Below are 19,334 nucleotides of genomic sequence, written 5' to 3' on the forward strand. Positions count from 1 at the left end.
TTGGCGGAATTGGAAAATATATCACATCAGGAGCTTTGTTGGCAATATTGACAATATGTTAGCACTTGTGCTACGAGCTTCATCTATTCTGTACTATTGCTCTTTAATAAATCCTTGTTTCAATATCACCACCCTCTCCAGATTTTAGTCTGCAAGGTAAATCTAAACATAGTGACTTTTTATTTACTAATATGAGTTCATTTGATTTCCAATGGACACCAATTTTGTACTATTGCTCAAATATGAATTTTTGTTTTAATATCAGCACCTTCCTAAGATTTTACTTAACATAGCAAATCTAAAAATAGTGCCTTTTTATATCCTAATAATGGGTGAAATAACTATACTCTGTTTTTTTTTTCCATCTGTCCATCCGCCTGGGGTGTTTTTGTATGGTAACACTGCGTCCCGGGCTTTAAATAGTTACGGTATGTGTAAGTTTTAGGTAAATAAAAGGATATCTGGGTGTACATTTGCAACTGAAAAGTGTTTTAATAATTTACTGTATGCGAAGTACACCGTTAATATTCGAAATAGGATATTATTATTTTCGTTGAATGCAAGCTGAATGTAACTATCTAAAGCCCGGGACGCAATGTTACCATACGCAAACACCACAGGTGGGTGGACAGATGGAAAAAAACCGAGTATAGTAAACAATCATTACAGAAAGAATCTTCATTTGATCGATATATATATATATATAACCCAGGTCATCACTAAATTGAGAGCTTAAAAACCAGCACACATTTCCAACGAAGCGGAAGATAATGCAGTGAAAATGTTAGCAACTCTGCTATAACATTTTCACTGACAAATAAGTAAGATGGAAAAAGGAAGATGTTTCATATAATAATTATGTTAGCAGTATATTAGCAGTTATGTTAGCAATTGTGCTACGAACTTATCTATTCTGTACTATTGCTCTGTTAAAAGTTGCGCTTACTTTGTTGTTGTTGTTTGTTGTTGTTGTTGCTCTGGTTGGGTGGGTAGGAAAGCCCCATGGAAGAGGCTAAAAGGGTCTGATTACGGTGTTTCGCGATGAGTTAAAGATACAGGAATTGTGGGAGAGGATACTTATGATTTATTTATTAGAATGAAAATGTAAAAAAAAAATAATGTGCATGTTAAACAGTACAGAACAATTATTTCTAATAGAATATAGTGTATTTATTTTAATTGTCGTTGGCGAAACAACAAACTATTTGACCATAGATTTTAGTACGTGCCCTGAGTAAGCTGGAGGTCGGATCGTGCCTTGTTTTTTTTTAATATCAGTCCCTTCCAAAGATTTTAGTCTGGATGGTGAATCCAAACATTAGTGGCATCCTTTTTCCTAATAATAGTTCTTTTGGATTCTAATTGACATCTATTTTATACTATTGCTCAGATATAGAATCTTTGTTTTGATATCACCGCCTTCCAAGGATTACAGTCTGCTTGATAAAACGAAGCAAATTAGCTTCTTACTTCCTAAAAACATTGTCACTGACAATGTTTTTAGGGGCTGCCATCTCCCCTACCCTCCTGATCCCTTACCTACCCCGACCCCTACAACCTGGGGCGGACAAACAGGTTTGCAGAGGAGGGGTGGATGTCTCCTCTGCCCTTCTGTTCCTTTACCTACCACTCCCCACACGGACAAACAGGTTTGCAGGAGGAAGGTAGATATCTCCCCTATCTTCCCATTCCCTTACCTACCCCACCCCCGCCCCCACAACAAACAGATTTGCAGGAGGAAGATAGATGTGCCCCCTACCCTTCCGTTCCCTTACCTACCCCGCCCCCACGGACAAACAGGTTTGCAGGCGGAGGGATGACTCCCCTACTGACCCCGCCCCAACCCTGGGGCGGACAAACTGGTTTGCTGGGGTGGGTGGCTGTGTTATGCATCCCCTACTGTCATCCGGGGAGAACTTCGGGATGTTGATATGATAGATAGATACTCCTACAGAATAAAGAAACAAAATATCTCCAATATTATCCGTGACAAGCGCACCCGCTGCTCAAAATGGCGTGCGGTACCGACAGAAAAAACTTAAAAGAAAAGAAAATATAAAAACTCTTTAAAGGAAAATAAATCAAACAGCGAAACTCGCAATAAGCCTTATTTGTCCTGTGCAAACGCCACTGGGTCATAATGAGGCCCAAGAGCCTTTAAAAGACTGAACCAGACACACTGGCCGGGAGAACATTGTATACAAACATTCTCGGAATATGTTCTCACCGGTATTTTCCATATTGAAGACTTTTTAACCTTTCAGCTTTGTATGTCGATATGTTTGATAGTTGATCCTTTAAGAATATTACTTCATATATGTAGTACATATACACATTGCATATATACTGTCTATACACATACAGTATATACATCGAGCTACAAATGTCCTTTAATATCATACAGTATATATATATATATATATATATATATATATATATATATATATATATATATATATATATATATATATATAATATATGTATATATACATATATATATATAATATGTAATATATATATATATATATATATATATATATATAGTATATATACTGTATGATATTAAAACAGTATATATTTATATCTCGATGTATATACTGTATATATATATATATATATATATATATATATATATATATATATATATATCTTGCTAAAACCGTCAGTTGCGACGAACAGAAACTCAGTTTTCAAGAATTATAAAATTCGTGATAGATATAACCGCTATTTATTCGTAATGGTGACCGTTAGTTTTACCCGCGCTAGTCCATTTCACATTAAAAAAAATAATTTTTCTATGTATATTAGTATAGGGTAGGCTATTTTATACATTTTGGGACTCTGGCATCTTTCTGCACTTGGTAAAGAATATTCTGATGGATTATTTATAAATAAAATTGGTACAATGTTACTTGATTACGATGCAGGGCTTTTTCTGGCATATATATATATATATACTATATATATATATACATATATATATATATATATATATATATATATATATATCTATATATCTATATATATATATATATATATATATACAGGCAGTCCCTGGGTTAACGACTTTTAATGCTTTGGGTGCATTGAAAACTATGTAAACTGCATTTTTATGGCATTTTTCATCAAAAAAAAACCTTCAAATATTGATTATTTTGCATTTTTGGTGTCATATTTAATCTGCCAGATGAGCGTTGTAGGCGTTGTAACCCTGGAAATAATGTCTGATGAATATAATTGAAAAGCGTCGTAACCTCAGAACGCGTAAGCCGAGACCGTCGTAACCCGGGGACTGCCCCCTAATTCATATATATATATATATATTTTTATATATTATATATATATCTATATATATAATATATATAATATATAATATACATATACATTTCATGTCACTATGTTGTAATTATAGCCTGAACACTAATTAGTTTGCGAGGTATTCATAAGGATCTGTAATTGTAGCATTTTTTTCATTATTAAACGGAGCTTATTATTATTGTAGCATTTTTTTCATTATTAAACGGAGCTTATTATTATTATTTCATTATTAAACGGAGCTTATTATTATTTTAATTTAAAACTAGTAGTAGGAATAAAGGATAAACTCATGTAAATCATCGGTTTTTATGTTAAAAAAATGTTAACACCAATTTATAATAATAATACTTCATCAGCAACGACCATCCACAGTTCATGCACAACAACAACAACGACAATTGCCAATGAAAGCGTCGCCCGTAACGGGCTCGATGTCCTCCTCCTCCTCCTCCTCCTTCTCCTCCTCCTCCTCCTCCTCCTCGACGAGTAACTAAATACAGCCGTAAGACTTTTCTGCGCGAAATGGCTGAGAAAAGCGCCGCTGAATTTTTTTTTCTTTGTGTGTGTGTGTGTGTTTTTATTTTTCGCACGAGGCCGAAACAATTCGGCCATTGGATCCTCGGGTTACTTAAGGAACCTAGTCGCCGTCGTCTTTTGTTTCCTGCGTCTTTTGCGAAGGTTTATTTTCTTTTGATTTAAAGGAGTGTTTGTGTGATTTTTTCTGTTCTGTGTAGAAGTGAGTGTTTGTGCGTGCATGTGTGTGTGTGTGTGTGTCTTGGAATTTGGGAAGGGTGCATTACGTGAGCGCTGATTCTGAATAGTTTTTCTTTCGTAATCAGGCAATGGTTCTACTTATCTATTTAGCTTGTGTTCTCTCTCTCTCTCTCTCTCTCTCTCTCTATATATATATCTATGTATTAAATATATAAATTATATATATATATATATATATATTATATTGTATAATGTAGATCTATATATATATAATACTAATCTATATATTTATATAATTATATATATATAATAATATAAATAGGATATAAATATATTATATAAAACTACAGTTATTCTATAATTATAAGATATAATATATATATATAAAAGAACTAAAATATTATAATGTAATATATATATATAATAATATATATATAGTGTAGTTATAATATACGTATATACTTGTTATGTTTATATTTAATGTATATCGTATCTATATACATATGTAAATAAATATGCACTCACGTGTGTGTATGGTTTTCAGCATTAAGCTACTTCCTCTAACACATAGTAGTTTTATATAAAAGAAAAAGAAAAAAACAAGACAATGCTCACTGCCACATACCAATATTATATACTGTCTGAATATTATAATTCTTATATATTTTATAATTATCTTGTATGTATATATATATATATATATGTATATATATATATGTATATATATATATATATATATATATATATATATATATATATATATATATATATATAATTTAAAGTCGTCCATCTGAAAACATGAAAATAACTTCATTACGTACATACCGGTTCGTTGTGGTGTCAGCATTCGGTACATTCCCACGGAAACACTTGAAAAGTGCAAAGAATGAGACACATATATATTTTGCCTTTCAGTGAGTTTACTCAGTGAAGGCAGGCCATTGAAACAAGGCGTGGTCCGTCCTCCAGCTTGCCCGGGGTGCGTGCTAAAATCGACGGTCAAATAGAGCGTTCTTTCACGAACGAAAATTAAAATAGATACTCTTTGTTTTATGAGAAATAATTGTTCTGTACTGTTTAACAACCTCATTAATTATCTTTCACATTTTCATTCTAATAAATAAATCATCAATAGTCTATCCTAAAATTCCTGTATTTTTTAACTCAACGCGAAACACTTTTTCTGACCTTTTTATTAAGGCTTTTTCATAGACCTTTCCTGGCCCCATAACAAGAAGAACATGAACAACAACAAAGTATATTGTAAGGCTTACTCCCCGAGTAAGCGAAAATGGAAAGGTTCTTGGAAATGGTTTTTTTCGTGACACAAGTTTTTACTGTGCATCCTTCTATGAAAAGTTTCAGTTCTGTATTGATTTTTAAGGTGGAGCAATTAATGCAAAAGGAAAAGTCACAACAGGTAAAAGTTGAAGCAAGTTATTGCTTTATATTAGCGTTAAGAATGCACGTTTTCATTTACCTGTTTAATTTGTGATTTTTCCGGGGGAAAATGTTCCCTATTTTTGCTAACTTTCACTTAAAGTTTCACTTTCACATAAAATTTCATTTTCACATAAAATTTCATTTTCACATTAAAGCTTCACTTTCACTTTTATATATGCGAGACATTTTTGTTTTTACATTAGATTACCGTGATAGGTTTTCATCCTTTTATTTATTTAATTATCTATTTTTTATTATCGAACTTTTTTTCTACTATAATATACCTAATCGGATTTATAAGATTTATCTTAAGCTGTGCCCTCCAGCAGATAACTATCTAAAACGAATACTAATTTTTATTTTTATTAATTCAGTGTGATTTTGAACTCCATTGTGTTGCATACAGTTAAGAATAGAGTGGATTCTACATCAGTATTTTTATTTTATTTTAGTTTAACAAATCCGCGTTGTTAGTAAAAACATTTTTATAGTTTCATTTTCCAATAACATTCCCTTGGTTTCTCTTGTATCACTCGATTCATATTCGATAAATATATCCGTGGTCTTCCGCAAAGCGCAGGAAATCATGTGGAATAAATAACCTACGATATTTTCTATTTCTAGAAATAGCTGGAAGCCTCAGTTTTCATTTTTGATAAACGAATTAATATTAGATATCTGGGATCCCCGGGTATACAAGAATCTCATGTATGAAGATTATATTTTTTTATTATGGATTAAGGCGGACCTCGATTAAACATACCAGATTGCAGCCCTCTAGCCTCAGTAGTTTTTATTTTATTGAAGGTTCAATTTAGCCATTATCGTGCTTCTGGCAACGCAACAACACAGGCCACCACGGCCGGCTGAGAATTTAAATGGGCCGCGGCTCATACAGCATTATACCGAGACCACCGAAAGGCAAATCTACTTTCGAAGGGCTTGATCATAGGCTGTAAAGAAAACTCCATCGCGCCGAAGAAACTTCGGCGCATTTATTGCTTGTTTATAATAAATTTGACTTAAGAAAATAGTTATTAGACTGCTTCGCGACAAATTAATTTTCACTTCAGATCTTGTTTTACCTGATGATTTCACATTTTCGAATATGGATTAGATTTGATTAAATTTCATACGTTTCAGATATTGGGTTATTTGATCAAAGTCTATCGCTTTGTTGCAACTGAGCGAAATATGTCAAGTCGTCACGTTTTCGTTGTTGGGTATTAAATATTTAATATGGTTATGCTGGCAGTTTTGTTAGTAAAAAAAACATGACAGTTTTCGATGTTTTGAGCGATGGGATGGAGGCAATTCCTTGCCAAATATTCCTGAAATTTTAATAATTAAAATGCAATGGTCTTGCATTTTAGACGTGTTAGCGAGATGAACATTCTGTTGTTTCGTAGAAATTATATATATATATATAATATATATATATTATGTAATGGCTATATATATATATATATATATATATATAATATTATATATATATATAGAGCGAGAGGGAAGAGGATAGAGAGAGAGAGAGAGAGGAGAGAGAGGGGGGGGGGGGGGTGTGTGCGGAAGAACTTAAGCCGTGCTCTGGAGAGAAAGAGAGAGAAAGAGAAAGAACTTAAGCCATGTATTATTGCAAACGATGAAAAAATAACTATATAAGATCCGAGATTACTTTGAAGCTCAAAGGTGCTTAAGTCAATCCTATCTGTTTTTAATGGTATTATCACCTTATGCACGGTTTTTTTTTTTTCATTTTATGGTATATTTTTGTTCGGAACAGGTTTATGAATAAAGAGATTGAGGAGGATCTCCAAACGTGTTGCTCCGATTGGCATATATCATCATCAATAGTATTAGTCATATTTTTTAAAGTCATTTAAATCTGCCGTGTACAAAAATTAAGTTTTATGGAACTTTGTGTATGAAACTTCATTTCACTTACAGAGTAATGAAGGAAGCCGGGTAGAGAAATATGGAACTCATATCCACAGTGAAATGAAATATCAAATTAGAGAAGTGTGAGCGGGGAAAATGAAATATATGTATTCTTGCTTAAATTGATTGTTGATTGCTTAAGAATTATAAAAAGAAATTAAAGCGAGGATTAAGAGGCAGGATAGGAAGAACAAATATTTGTTTTGGGTGAAAAGAAAGAAAAATAGATAAATAAATAAATACAAAAATAAAAGGAATAAATTCAATCCACTGATTAGTTGAAAAACCAAAAAATCCCTCTTATATGATAGATGCAGTGAGAAATTAGTTCGATTTCATTGTTTGAAAGCAAGACAGTTCAATCACTTGAAGGATATTTAAAATATATAGAATTCTAGATCTTAAGAGTCGAGGCTTCAAAGGCATAATAATCTACAGTTGTGCCAATAGCAGGATGCCCTAATAATTTTAGTTTTCTGCCCAAAAGCGCTCCGTAGTGGGGTAGCGCCTTCAGTGCACCTCATGGGGTACACTGTCGGCATTACTAAAAGTTCTTTGTAGCGTCCCTTCGGCCCCCTCTAGCTGCAACCCCTTTCATGACTTTTGCTGTACCTCCATCCATATTATCTTTCTTCCGTCTTGCTATCCACCCTCTCCTAACAATGATTCCAAATTGCAACTGCGATCATTTTCCTACTTACTCTCACTTTCCTTTCCAGCACTGATTGACCTCATAGGTTCCAGTGCTTGGCCTGTGGCCTAAACTCCATGTTCCATTCCTTATTCCATTCCCAAAAGGATAGCCAAGAGTCAATGTCTTAAGATGGAAAGACTCCGTGTTCCATTCCTTATTCCATTCCCAAAAGGGTAGCTAAGAGGCAATGTCTTTAGCTGGAAAGAATCCATGTTCCATTCCTTATTCCATTCCCAAAAGGGTAGCTAAGAGGCAATGTCTTTAGCTGGAAAGAATCCATGTTCCATTCCTTATTCCATTCCCAAAAGGGTAGCTAAGAGTCAATGTCTTAAGCTGGAAAGACTCTGTGTTCCATTCCTTATTCCATTCCCAAAAGGGTAGCTAAGAGGCAATGTCTTTAGCTGGAAAGAATCCATGTTCCATTCCTTATTCCATTCCCAAAAGGATAGCCAAGAGTCAATGTCTTAAGCTGGAAAGACTCCATGTTCCATTCCTTATTCCATTCCCAAAAGGGTAGCCAAGAGGCAATGTCTTAAGCTGGAAAGACTCCGTGTTCCATTCCTTATTCCATTCCCAAAAGGATAGCCAAGAGTCAATGTCTTAAGCTGGAAAGACTCCGTGTTCCATTCCCAAAAGGTAGCTAAGAGTCAATGTCTTAAGCTGGAAAGACTCTGTGTTCCATTCCTTATTCCATTCCCAAAAGGGAGCTAAGAGTCAATGTCTTAAGATGGAAAGACTCCGTGTTCCATTCCTTATTCCATTCCCAAAAGGGTAGCTAAGAGTCAATGTCTTAAGCTGGAAAGACTCTGTGTTCCATTCCTTATTCCATTTCCAAAAGGGAGCTAAGAGTCAATGTCTTAAGATGGAAAGACTGTGTTCCATTCCTTATTCCATTCCCAAAAGGGAGCTAAGAGTCAATGTCTTAAGATGGAAAGATTCCGTGTTCCATTCCTTATTCCATTCCCAAAACAAGAGCTAGAGTCAATGTCTTAAGCTGGAAAGACTCCGTGTTCCATTCCTTATTCCATTCCCAAAAGGGAGCTAAGAGTCAATGTCTTAAGCTGGAAAGACTCCGTGTTCCATTCCTTATTCCATTCCCAAAAGGGTAGCCAAGAGTCAATGTCTTAAGCTGGAAAGACTCCGTGTTCCATTCCTTATTCCATTCCCAAAAGGGTAGCTAAGAGTCAATGCCTTAAGCTGGAAAGAAACGCAGGGATTCTATCTTTCAACGTTGAAGGTGGAAGCCGAAATGAGAGGTGCGGGGGGGCCATTTATCGAAATGGATAATTGAAGGGGAATTCATCAGACAGTTGACGGAGTTGAAGTGTCACAGATCACCCATTAAAAATACCGAGAATATAGAATAGAGGAAGGACGTGTCTCCCGTCTATTCGAATAAGTAACTGACCTTTAAGTCTTGCAGTGGAAGGGGAGAACGCACCTCCATTACTGACCAGAGGATATATCTAGTGTTCTAAGAAGGGAAAAAGAACAGCAGGCGGTCTCACATACCCAGTGCCAAGGGTAATGGAAAGAAACAAAGCTACATTCTCGACATCCCGAAAGGGAAGTGAATTAATAATAATTCGTCATTAATATCCAGGATGATGAAGTGGAAACTTGGAGTTAATCATGGACAATGATGCAGATAAATATAATATAATATAATATAATTTATAATAATAATAATAATATAATCTATCTATATAATTATATGTTGTATATATCATATTTATATATATATATATATATATTTTATGGTATATATGTATATATATCTATATATATATAAATATATATATATAATATTTATTTAATTTTATATATCTATATATATATATATATATGTGTATATATGTATAGATATAGATATTATATATATATATATATATAATATATATAGAGAGAGAGAGAGAGAGAGTAGAGAGAGAGAGAGAGAGAGAGAGAATATATGAAATCGCGAAAGGGTCAAAGGTGTACTTTTTGCCATCTGTTAATACAGCAGTATTTTTTAATACTTGGGAGAAAGTATTCTTTTTCAGTGTATTTGGTGAATAGATATAAATTGACTGAATTAGCAATAATTGGTACATGAAATTAGATGAGAGATGATTAAAGGTACTCAGTTCTAATGTGTCAGCCAACCCTTATACATGACCACCCCAGCATAGCTGAAATATGCCGTTGTCAACGGAAGGCATCTGTTCATATTTATCTTTAATGAAGACTTAATTTCAAAAGGCGAAATACACATGACAAGTGGAATTAGGCCACGAGAATTTATAGCCTTTATATGTCACATTCAGCCTCTCGGAATATATACCAAATTTGTTTATGTAGCTGGGACATTCCCTGTTAGAGTGATTTATGCATCCTTTTTTTTTTTTTTTTTTTTTTTTTTTTTTTTTTTTTTTTGTTTTTTTTTTTTTTTTTTTTTTTTTTTTTTTTTATGGTGGTTTCCATCTGTTACTTCCGCCGCCATTTTGTAAACCGTAATAAACTCATTATACTCTCCCTTTCATTATAGCCTTTCAACTTGACATACTCAAATATAAATGTATAATTATGTATATAATGATAATGATAATAGATAATAATATCTAATTAATCTATTGACATGTTTACTATACGTATGTACTGTATATAACTATATATATATATATATATATATATATATACATATATACATATACATATACTTACATACATACATACACATACATAATGCTTAGATACGTCCTGGCGGAAACATTTAATAAGAGAACAAGCAAGCATCGCAGCTTCAATGAAGTCCAGCAAAAAGTGAGCGCATTTGCTGGAAAGGCTTTTCCAGCGCGAGAATTCGTCTGGAATCCCTTACAACACATCTCCGGTGTATAGATGAGATTAGATCCGTTACAGAGACTCTTGTGTCTAATAGCCAATAGCACTTAATGGAATTAAACTCAAGAACGGTAACAAAGCTGTGCAAGTCTCTGTAACAAGTTGCCTCGAAGTATTTTGAAGGCGTCCGGGGGGGTGGGATGGGGGGGGGGGGGGGGCGCCCTGGCTGGCTTCTGGCTTTTTCGTCTGTGTCGGGTGTACGTGTATGTATGTGTGTGTGTGTGCGATCGTACGTGAATATGTGAGAGGATTGTGTTTGTTGTGTTTTTGCCCGTGTGTTTGTGGGAGTGGACGTGATTGTGTGTGCGCCTGTATGTGAGGGAGTGTGTTTGTGCTTGTGTCTGTGCGAGTGTATGTGCGTTTCTGTGTGTATGTTTGTCTGAATGTGTGTGTATGTAAGTCTGTATACGGGATAATGGTCATTCTTCATTTGATTTATGGGTAACAGAATATATGTTATCATATGATAGGAATTTTATACCAAAAATTGATGCCAGTGCTAATAATAAATTCATTTAGAAGGCGTTGTATTTTGGCCGTCGGGGACCATACTTTGTGTGACGCCAGTTTATGGTATACAGACAAGTAAGCTATCTCCGCTTGATTGATTGTTTTTTATCTTCGAAGTCTTCTTGGCGATGGGAGAATGATCTTGTGTGGCAATTGTTTATTGAAGATATTGCGAGTTGCGGTGTACTAGATGTAACTTGTTGACAGCTGTCAGGCTTAGTACTCAGTAGCTCTTTTCGAAAATAGTTTCTGTTTAGAATATTTTCTGTTTACAAACGCATATGGGGCTGATTAAGTGAAGAAAATGCCATTTATTTGAATGTTTACTGTCGATACCTGTTCCACCCCTATTTTCCATATTATTTTGAGAGTAATTTATAACCTTACATATTTTCTCTGTCCTGTTAATTTCGTCACATAACATGTTAATAGAGCTTGTATTGCATTTTTGCCAAAAGAATGATTCCCCTTTTCTTTGCTTATGAAAATCGCGGTATAAACTGTAGTGTAGATCAGAAAGATTATAACATAAGGCAGGTGATATAGCCAGGTCTGAGCGTGGACCCACCCACCAAAAAGAGTATAGGCTTTGATGTGGGGCGAATCTTACTAGTGCCGGGGCTGTGAAGGATGTCAAAGAAGCGATTATCTCGCGAGAGTTAACAAACACATGGGCGAGCAGCTTATAGTCGTAGAGAGCTTAGCTTTCATAATGACCGTAAGACCTCTGAATAAGAGACACACCAGACGCTTGCGGCGGTATTTGGTTAGCTGTGGGATAATGCACGGGATATGTTCGTTTTTAATTCTCTCTCTCTCTCAAAGGAGCACGGTTGTTGAAGTTTGTCTCTCTACAAAGCACGGTTTCAGTTCTTCATATTCTCTCTCTCTCTCTCTCTCTCTCTCTCTCTCTCATCTCTCGCCTCTCCCTCTCAAAGGAGCACGGTTTCCAGTTTGTTCGTCTCTCTCTACAAGCACGGTTTCAGTTCTTCATATTCTCTCTCTCTCTCTCTCTCTCTCTCTCTCTCTCTCTCTCTCTCTCTCTCTCTCTCTACAAATCATGCCTATAAAGTTCTTCATATTCTCTCACATTCTCTCCATCTATCTCCTGCTCCGGAGCGCGTTTTAATTCTCTCTCTCTCTCCTCTCTCTCTCTCTCTCCTCTCTCTCTCTCTACAGAGCACCGGCATAAGTTTCTCTCCCTCTCTCTCTCTCTCTCTCTCTCTTTTCTACAGAGCATGGCTTATGTTCTTCACCCCTCTATCCCCGGAGTTTTAATTTCTCTCTCTGTCTCTCTCTCTCTCTCTATCTCTCTCTCTCTCTCACAGAGCGGCATAAAGTTCTCTCTCTCTCTCTCTCTCTCTCTCTCTCTCTCTACAGAGCACGGCATAGTTAACTCTCTCTCTCTCTCTCTCTCTCTCTTCTCTCTCTCTCTCTCTCTCTCTCTCTCTCTTTCTACAGAGCATGGCTTATGTTCTTCACCCTCTATCCCCGGAGCCCGTTTTAATTTCTCTCTCTCTCTCTCTCTCTCTCTCTCTCTCTCTCTCTCTCTCTCTCTCTCAAAGGAGCACGGTTGAAGTTCGTCTCTCTCTACAAAGCACGGTTTCAGTTCTTCATATTCTCTCTCTCTCTCTCTCTCTCTCTCACTCTCTCTCTCTCTCAAAATCAAAAAGACAGCTTAAGTTACTTCATATTCCCTCACTCTCTCTCTATCTCCGGAGCGCGTTTTAATTCTCTCTCTCTCTCTACAGAGCACGACATAAGTTCTCTCTCTCTCTCTCTCTCTCTCTCTCTCTCTCTCTCTCTCCTGTGCACTACCATTTACCGACATTTCGTCTAGAGGACTATGCGAATATTATGTCTGCCTATTTCATGTAAATATGTGAATCAGTACCCAGATAATGACGATAACTCCAATTGTTATTTGTTTTAATTTGTTTACAAACGAAAAGATCTGGAGGATAAAAACAAGAAGAATTATGTCCCTTACAATGGAAAGCCGCCTTTGCTAAATACCAGTGAGAGACCCCCGAAGGAATTTCCCTTATAAAGCTAGGAATTCTCTCTCTCTCTCTCTCTCTCTTCTCTCTTCCTCTCTCTCTCTCTCCCCCCCCCCCCCCTAACCACAAACTGTCTCGATGTAACGAGATTCACTCTGAGGTGTTTCCCATCCGTCATTCAATGGCCTCAGCGCCCAATTTAACTTTCGACTCTTGCCCGAAAATTCGCCTGAAGTAGGAGGAGGAGGAGGAGGCCAACGAGTTACAGGGGTGTCCTGCCAAACTGGGTTGTTCCTTTGAATAAACGAGAATTTCCCAATGATGGGCTGGTAAAGAGAGAGAGAGAGAGAGAGAGAGAGAGAGAGAGAGAGAGTTCTATTGCTTCAACTTCATAAAAACGATCATTCTATCCAACACTCGGTACTTATTCACATACATACATAAAACAGACTGGCTTGATATTCAGTGTCATCAGAGAGAGAGAGAGAGAGAGAGAGAGAGAGAGAGATCTTACTCATAAAAGCGAACATTTCATCATGCATTGGATACTGATCCACATGTTTACTTTAAAACAAACGTAATATTCCGTGGCATTTTGTAGACAGACTGTAAATGGTAAATGGTAATGCATAGAAGAGAGAGAGAGAGAGAGAGAGAGAGAGAGAGAAGGGGGAGTTCAGAATCAAATAACCCAAATGTCGAGGTATTATCTGTCATCGAGTCATCAATCCACATGATATATGGTTTGTAAAGGATTAAGAAGACCATTTGGAAATGAATGGTCGAACATTGCGGTTTTTTCCCCATTTTTTTTTGCCCGCAAAAAAAAAAAAAAAAAAAAAAAAAAAAAAAAAAAAAAAAAAAAAAAAAAAAAAAAAAAAAAAAAAAAAAAAAAAAACACACCATATTTCCTACCGGGAGTGTTCACTGCGATATTGATATATCGTAACGACCGTGGAGGCGTTCCGCACGACTTTTAGCGACGGGAATATCACCCCGGGAATAGAATGCGTCGCAACTGGAGTTTAATTGAATACCGGGGAATTTTGAGAGAGGAACGGCGGTCATCATCACCGCTATACTAATCAATGGTCCTCAATTAGTGATTGCGTTAAGTCCTGTTGCACCTGTCACGAACACGTGCATCTGAGAAGTGCGTCCTTTCGACATTTGTCTATAAATAATGACGATTAATTCCATCTGTGCAAATTTTATTGTCTGTGGAAAAATGAAAAAAAGTACTATTTCTAAATACCCCAGTTACAATATACCGGAAGGAATGAGAGAAATAGATGGTCTTAAGTTTATTACCACTGCAATATCGGAAGAATTATTTATTCCTTTTTTTTGAGAGCTGGCAGGATACCGGGTTGTCAGTCTTACTAAGAATCTAGGGGTCTTACTAAGAATCTGGTGGTCTTATCAAGAATCTGAGGGTGTTACTAAGAATCTGGGGGTTTTGCAAAGAATCTGAGGGTCTTATTAAGAATCTGTAGTCCTACTAGGAATCTTGAGTTTAAATAAGAATCTGAGGGCCTTGCTAAGAATCTGGGTGGTCTTACTAAGATTCTGGGGGTCCTACTAAGAATCCAGGGGTCTTACTAAGAATCTGGTGGTCTTATTAAAAATCTGAGGGTATTACTAAGGATCTGGGGGTTTTGCAAAGAATCTGGGGGTCTTATTAAGAATCTGTGGTCTTACTAGGAATCTGAGTTTAAATAAGAATCTGAGGGCCTTGCTAAGAATCTGGGGGTCTTACTAAGAATCCAGGGGTCTTACTAAGAATCTTGGGGTCTTACTAAGAATCTGAGGGTCTGACTAAGAATCAGAGCGTCTTACCAAGACTGACTCAGATGAGATGTCATGAAATATATATATATATATATATATATATATATATATATATATATATATATATATATATATATATATTAATCGACGCATATTTCATGACATCTCATTCTGAGTCAGTCAGTCTTGGTAAGACCCCCTGATTCTTAGTAAGACCCGCAGATTCTTATTTAGACTCAGATTCTAAGTAAAACCCCAAGATTCTTAGTAAGACCCCCAGAATCTTAGTAAGACCCCCAGATTCTTAGCAAGACCCTCAGATTCTTATTTAAATTCAGATTCTTAGTTAGACCACAGATTCTTAATAAGACCCTCAGATTCTTATTTAAATTCAGATTCTTAATAAGACCCTCAGATTCTTTGCAAAAACCCCAGATTCTTAGTAACGCCCTCAAATTCTTAATAAGACCACCAGCTTCTTAGTAATACCCTTAGACTCTTAGTAAGACTGACTACCCGGTATCCTGCCCGCTCTCAAAAAAAAAAAAAAAGTCTTACTTTATATTTGCACAACTGTCGAAAGGACAAATGCAAACATTCTGAGATGCACGTGTCCGTGACAGATGCAACAGGACTTGACGCAATCACTAATTGAGGACCCATTGATTAGTTAGCGGGTGATGATGACCGCCGTCCATCTCTCAAAATTCCCCGGCATATATATATATATATATATATATATATATATATATATATATATTATCTATATATATATATACTTATATATATTATATATATGAATACATTTCCTTCCAATAGCGTGCAACTCTAAGATTCCATTAAGCAACTTCAAACACTTCATTATAGGTAGTTTTGGTGCCATGGTAATCAGCTTAGGCCATGAGAGGGAGTTTATCCTTAATAATGCCCACACATAAAACGGGAAGCGACTGGCTACCTTGCATTCGTTGCTCTCTGCAAGTACTGTTGCGCTGGTAGTCCGTGTTAGGGTTTTTTTTTTTTTTAAATGAATAACTGCATTGATTTTTTCTTGAATTCTGTTTCCTTCCAATTTTGTGACCCCGCCGCCCCGCTGTGTCACTTGTTAACTCCGCCATTTCTCTTCTTCTTCGTTTCCTCCTTTAACTTTTGGCTGCTTTTCTCTCCACATATTGTTTCATGGCAGCATTTCCTGAGTTTTCAAAATATCATCCGTCAGTTGTTCATGATTTTGGTTCACTCCTCCGAAAATAAAGTTTATTACTCAGATCGGGCACAATGTTCTGTTCTGCGAGGTAACATTACGGGACGGCTGCTTCTGAGCTAGTTTTGTTTTGGGTTTCTTACTGCTTGTAAACTTATTCGTATACATTTATTGGAGGTCATTTAGAATAGACTGTTTAGAGATATGATAAGGTTGACCTACAAGACCTTCAAATTCGTTTGATGAGACAATTTTCGAAGTTTTTTTTTCCAGATTTAATGGTTAACTTTTCTTTCATTCAGTTTGGTTTCCAGTTGGTGGCAAAGGACATTCACTATACGTGAAATGAGTTTATCGAACTTAATATAATAGAGCACTTTCCACAATGTACCATAAAATGTTTTTCAGGGCTTTATGAGCTAAACATTCTGTCTATTTACATTGCTTTTGACTCATTTCAACAAACCGTAAAAAAATCTAAGAAATATAGAGAACTTGGAAATATGAAGTTACACTGTAAAATCCATGAAAAGTAATACCAGCTAAACAGAAAGATAACGAATAGGGAAATATCACTGTTACAAGACATACCAGACTTTATAAAAGTGAATAAATTATTGTCTAGAGAAGAGTGAATTCAACAAAATAAAATCGACAAATGTCAACCGTCAGGGGGAAGACATCCGAAGAAAATGATGCATAAATATCGAGAAAGAGTCGAGAGATCTTTCTACCCAGCTATTGTTACAATACATTTTACTTAGCCTCCGAACAACTGTAAGCGAGAGAGAGAGAGAGAGAGAGAGAGGAGAGAGAGGAATAGGAAATGGTGATTATTTTTAGCGAAAGAACTCTAAAGGATAGGATGCCTTGGGGGAGAGACAATGCGAAGAAAGATTTTATGGGGGTTAGGGGGGGACGGGGTTTGTGACAAATTTCTGGAAAGAAAACCAGTGGACTAATTAGAAAAAGGAGGAAAGTTTTTGAGATGAATATTCTAATAAGGGGAGGGGAAACTAATGGAAAGAAGGCTGGGGGGATGTGGATGTTGCCAAAATAAGGTTTATTGTGAAATTTGGTTAATTTCTTTCCGTAGGGGATTGGTGCCGTCAGCGCGCCTTACGCGGTGCACTGTAGGCATTACATAAGATTCTTCCCAGCGTCCCTAAGACCTCTAGCTGCAACCCCTTTTCATTCTTCAACTGTACCTCCGCTCATATTCTCTTTCATCTTATTTCCACCTTCTGATAATTATTTCAATAGCGCAACTACGAGGTTTTCCTCCTGTTACACCTTAAAGACCTTTTTACTATTAATTTCCCTTTGAACGCCGAATGACCTCTTGGGTCCCAGTCGGTCTTTGGCTTAAATTTTATATTCCATTTCATTCCATTGATTGACTTCTGTAGGAGGTTATCTAAGCTGCCATGATAAGATTGCATCATTACGTGGTCTCAGTCATGTCATCGACGCCCCTTCATTTTTTCCCCTGAGTGAATAATAAATTGGAATATTAAGGGCATTTCCCTTCCCCTCATCGAGTACCACGGACTTCTATTTCGTGGATATATGACTTCGTATAAGTTCAGCGTTGATTAATGAGATGAAGAAGGTATTGAGAGTTGACAGCCATTGTTTGGAGAGAGATTAAAAAGTCCCAAGACCCAGCGAGCGCCAACCATCCCACCCATCCTGAGAATTAGAAACACTCCAGGTAGTTTGGTAATTCAGTTAATAAGGTTTTAATGTGGACTGAAAAGATGGGAATCAGTTATACGTATCAGGATGACAGACGGGTGACTGAATGGTGCCGGGTGTTCCAGATGGACAGCTTAATCCCTGGGAGCCATTGCCGAATTCATAGTAATAATGATAATAATAATTCATGGCTTGAGGAATTATGGAAACGTGTTTACGTAAGAGGAGAAGACAAAGAACGAAGAATTATCGCTCGGTAACGAAAACAAAAGAAGACCGACAACAAAGGAACGAGGAGTTACGGGAAACCCAGATCGGAAAAACTTAATGACGACTCAAGGAGAAGAAGAAGAAGGAGAAGAAGAAGCCACGTTGATTGTCGGTGTGTGGGAACAAAGGGGCAGCTGTGGCTTTCCCCTTCTGCAGGTAAGTAACTGCGAAGGCGTCGCGTGGGAAAAAGGAAGGTGAGAGAGAAGCAACGCTGCCGGAGGAGCTTTAATGGAAGGCCGAAAGAAAGGGCCGGATGCTGACGCCCAAGCAGAGACTGAGATTGAATTTTATATGAGAGGAAATGGACGTGGCGTCAGGTTCCTCCTCCTCCTCTCCTCCTCCTCTTCCTCCTCCTCCTTCCTGCTGCAGGAAGCTCTAAAGGATCCACGAAGGAGGTTTTCCTTCGAGTCGCGCGCTCGTACCGAGGGCGCTCCACGGTACGGTTTGTTAAATATTTATTAATAATTTTTCAGTAAATGAAACGTTTTCACATTGAACAAGTAACACACTAGGGGCCGCTGACTTGAAATTCAAGCTTCCAAAGAATATGGCACTCGTTAGAAAGTTAATGGAAGCACAGAAAGAGATCTCGCTCATTAAAAAGAAAAAAAAAAGAATAAATAGAATGGTAAATTTTTTCATGTTTAAAAAACGAGACTGGGAGAGCCTCGATGAAAACTCAACATTTTGCTTTTCCATTTTCCCAAAATCAACATTAAAACTCTTTAATTCCCCACCGTACAAAAAGTAAGCCCGCTTATGAAGGGAGGGAGGGAGGGAGGGAGAGAAAGAGGGAGGGACGTCCGCATATAGGTATTTTTTTCATGACGGTAAATTGGTCCTTTTCTACAGCAGGTACATAATGCGATTACAG

At 36.6% G+C, this 19,334-nt stretch overlaps 1 long non-coding RNA gene across 1 annotated transcript in view; it reads left to right on the forward strand.

Annotated features, from left to right (window-relative positions):
- The window catches only part of LOC135226796 (uncharacterized), a 209,759-nt gene that overhangs the window by 134,453 nt on the left and 55,972 nt on the right, over window positions 1–19,334 (forward strand). The window lies entirely within an intron of this gene.

Source organism: Macrobrachium nipponense, chromosome 15, assembly GCF_015104395.2.
Source record: "Macrobrachium nipponense isolate FS-2020 chromosome 15, ASM1510439v2, whole genome shotgun sequence".
Taxonomy (NCBI): domain Eukaryota; kingdom Metazoa; phylum Arthropoda; class Malacostraca; order Decapoda; family Palaemonidae; genus Macrobrachium; species Macrobrachium nipponense.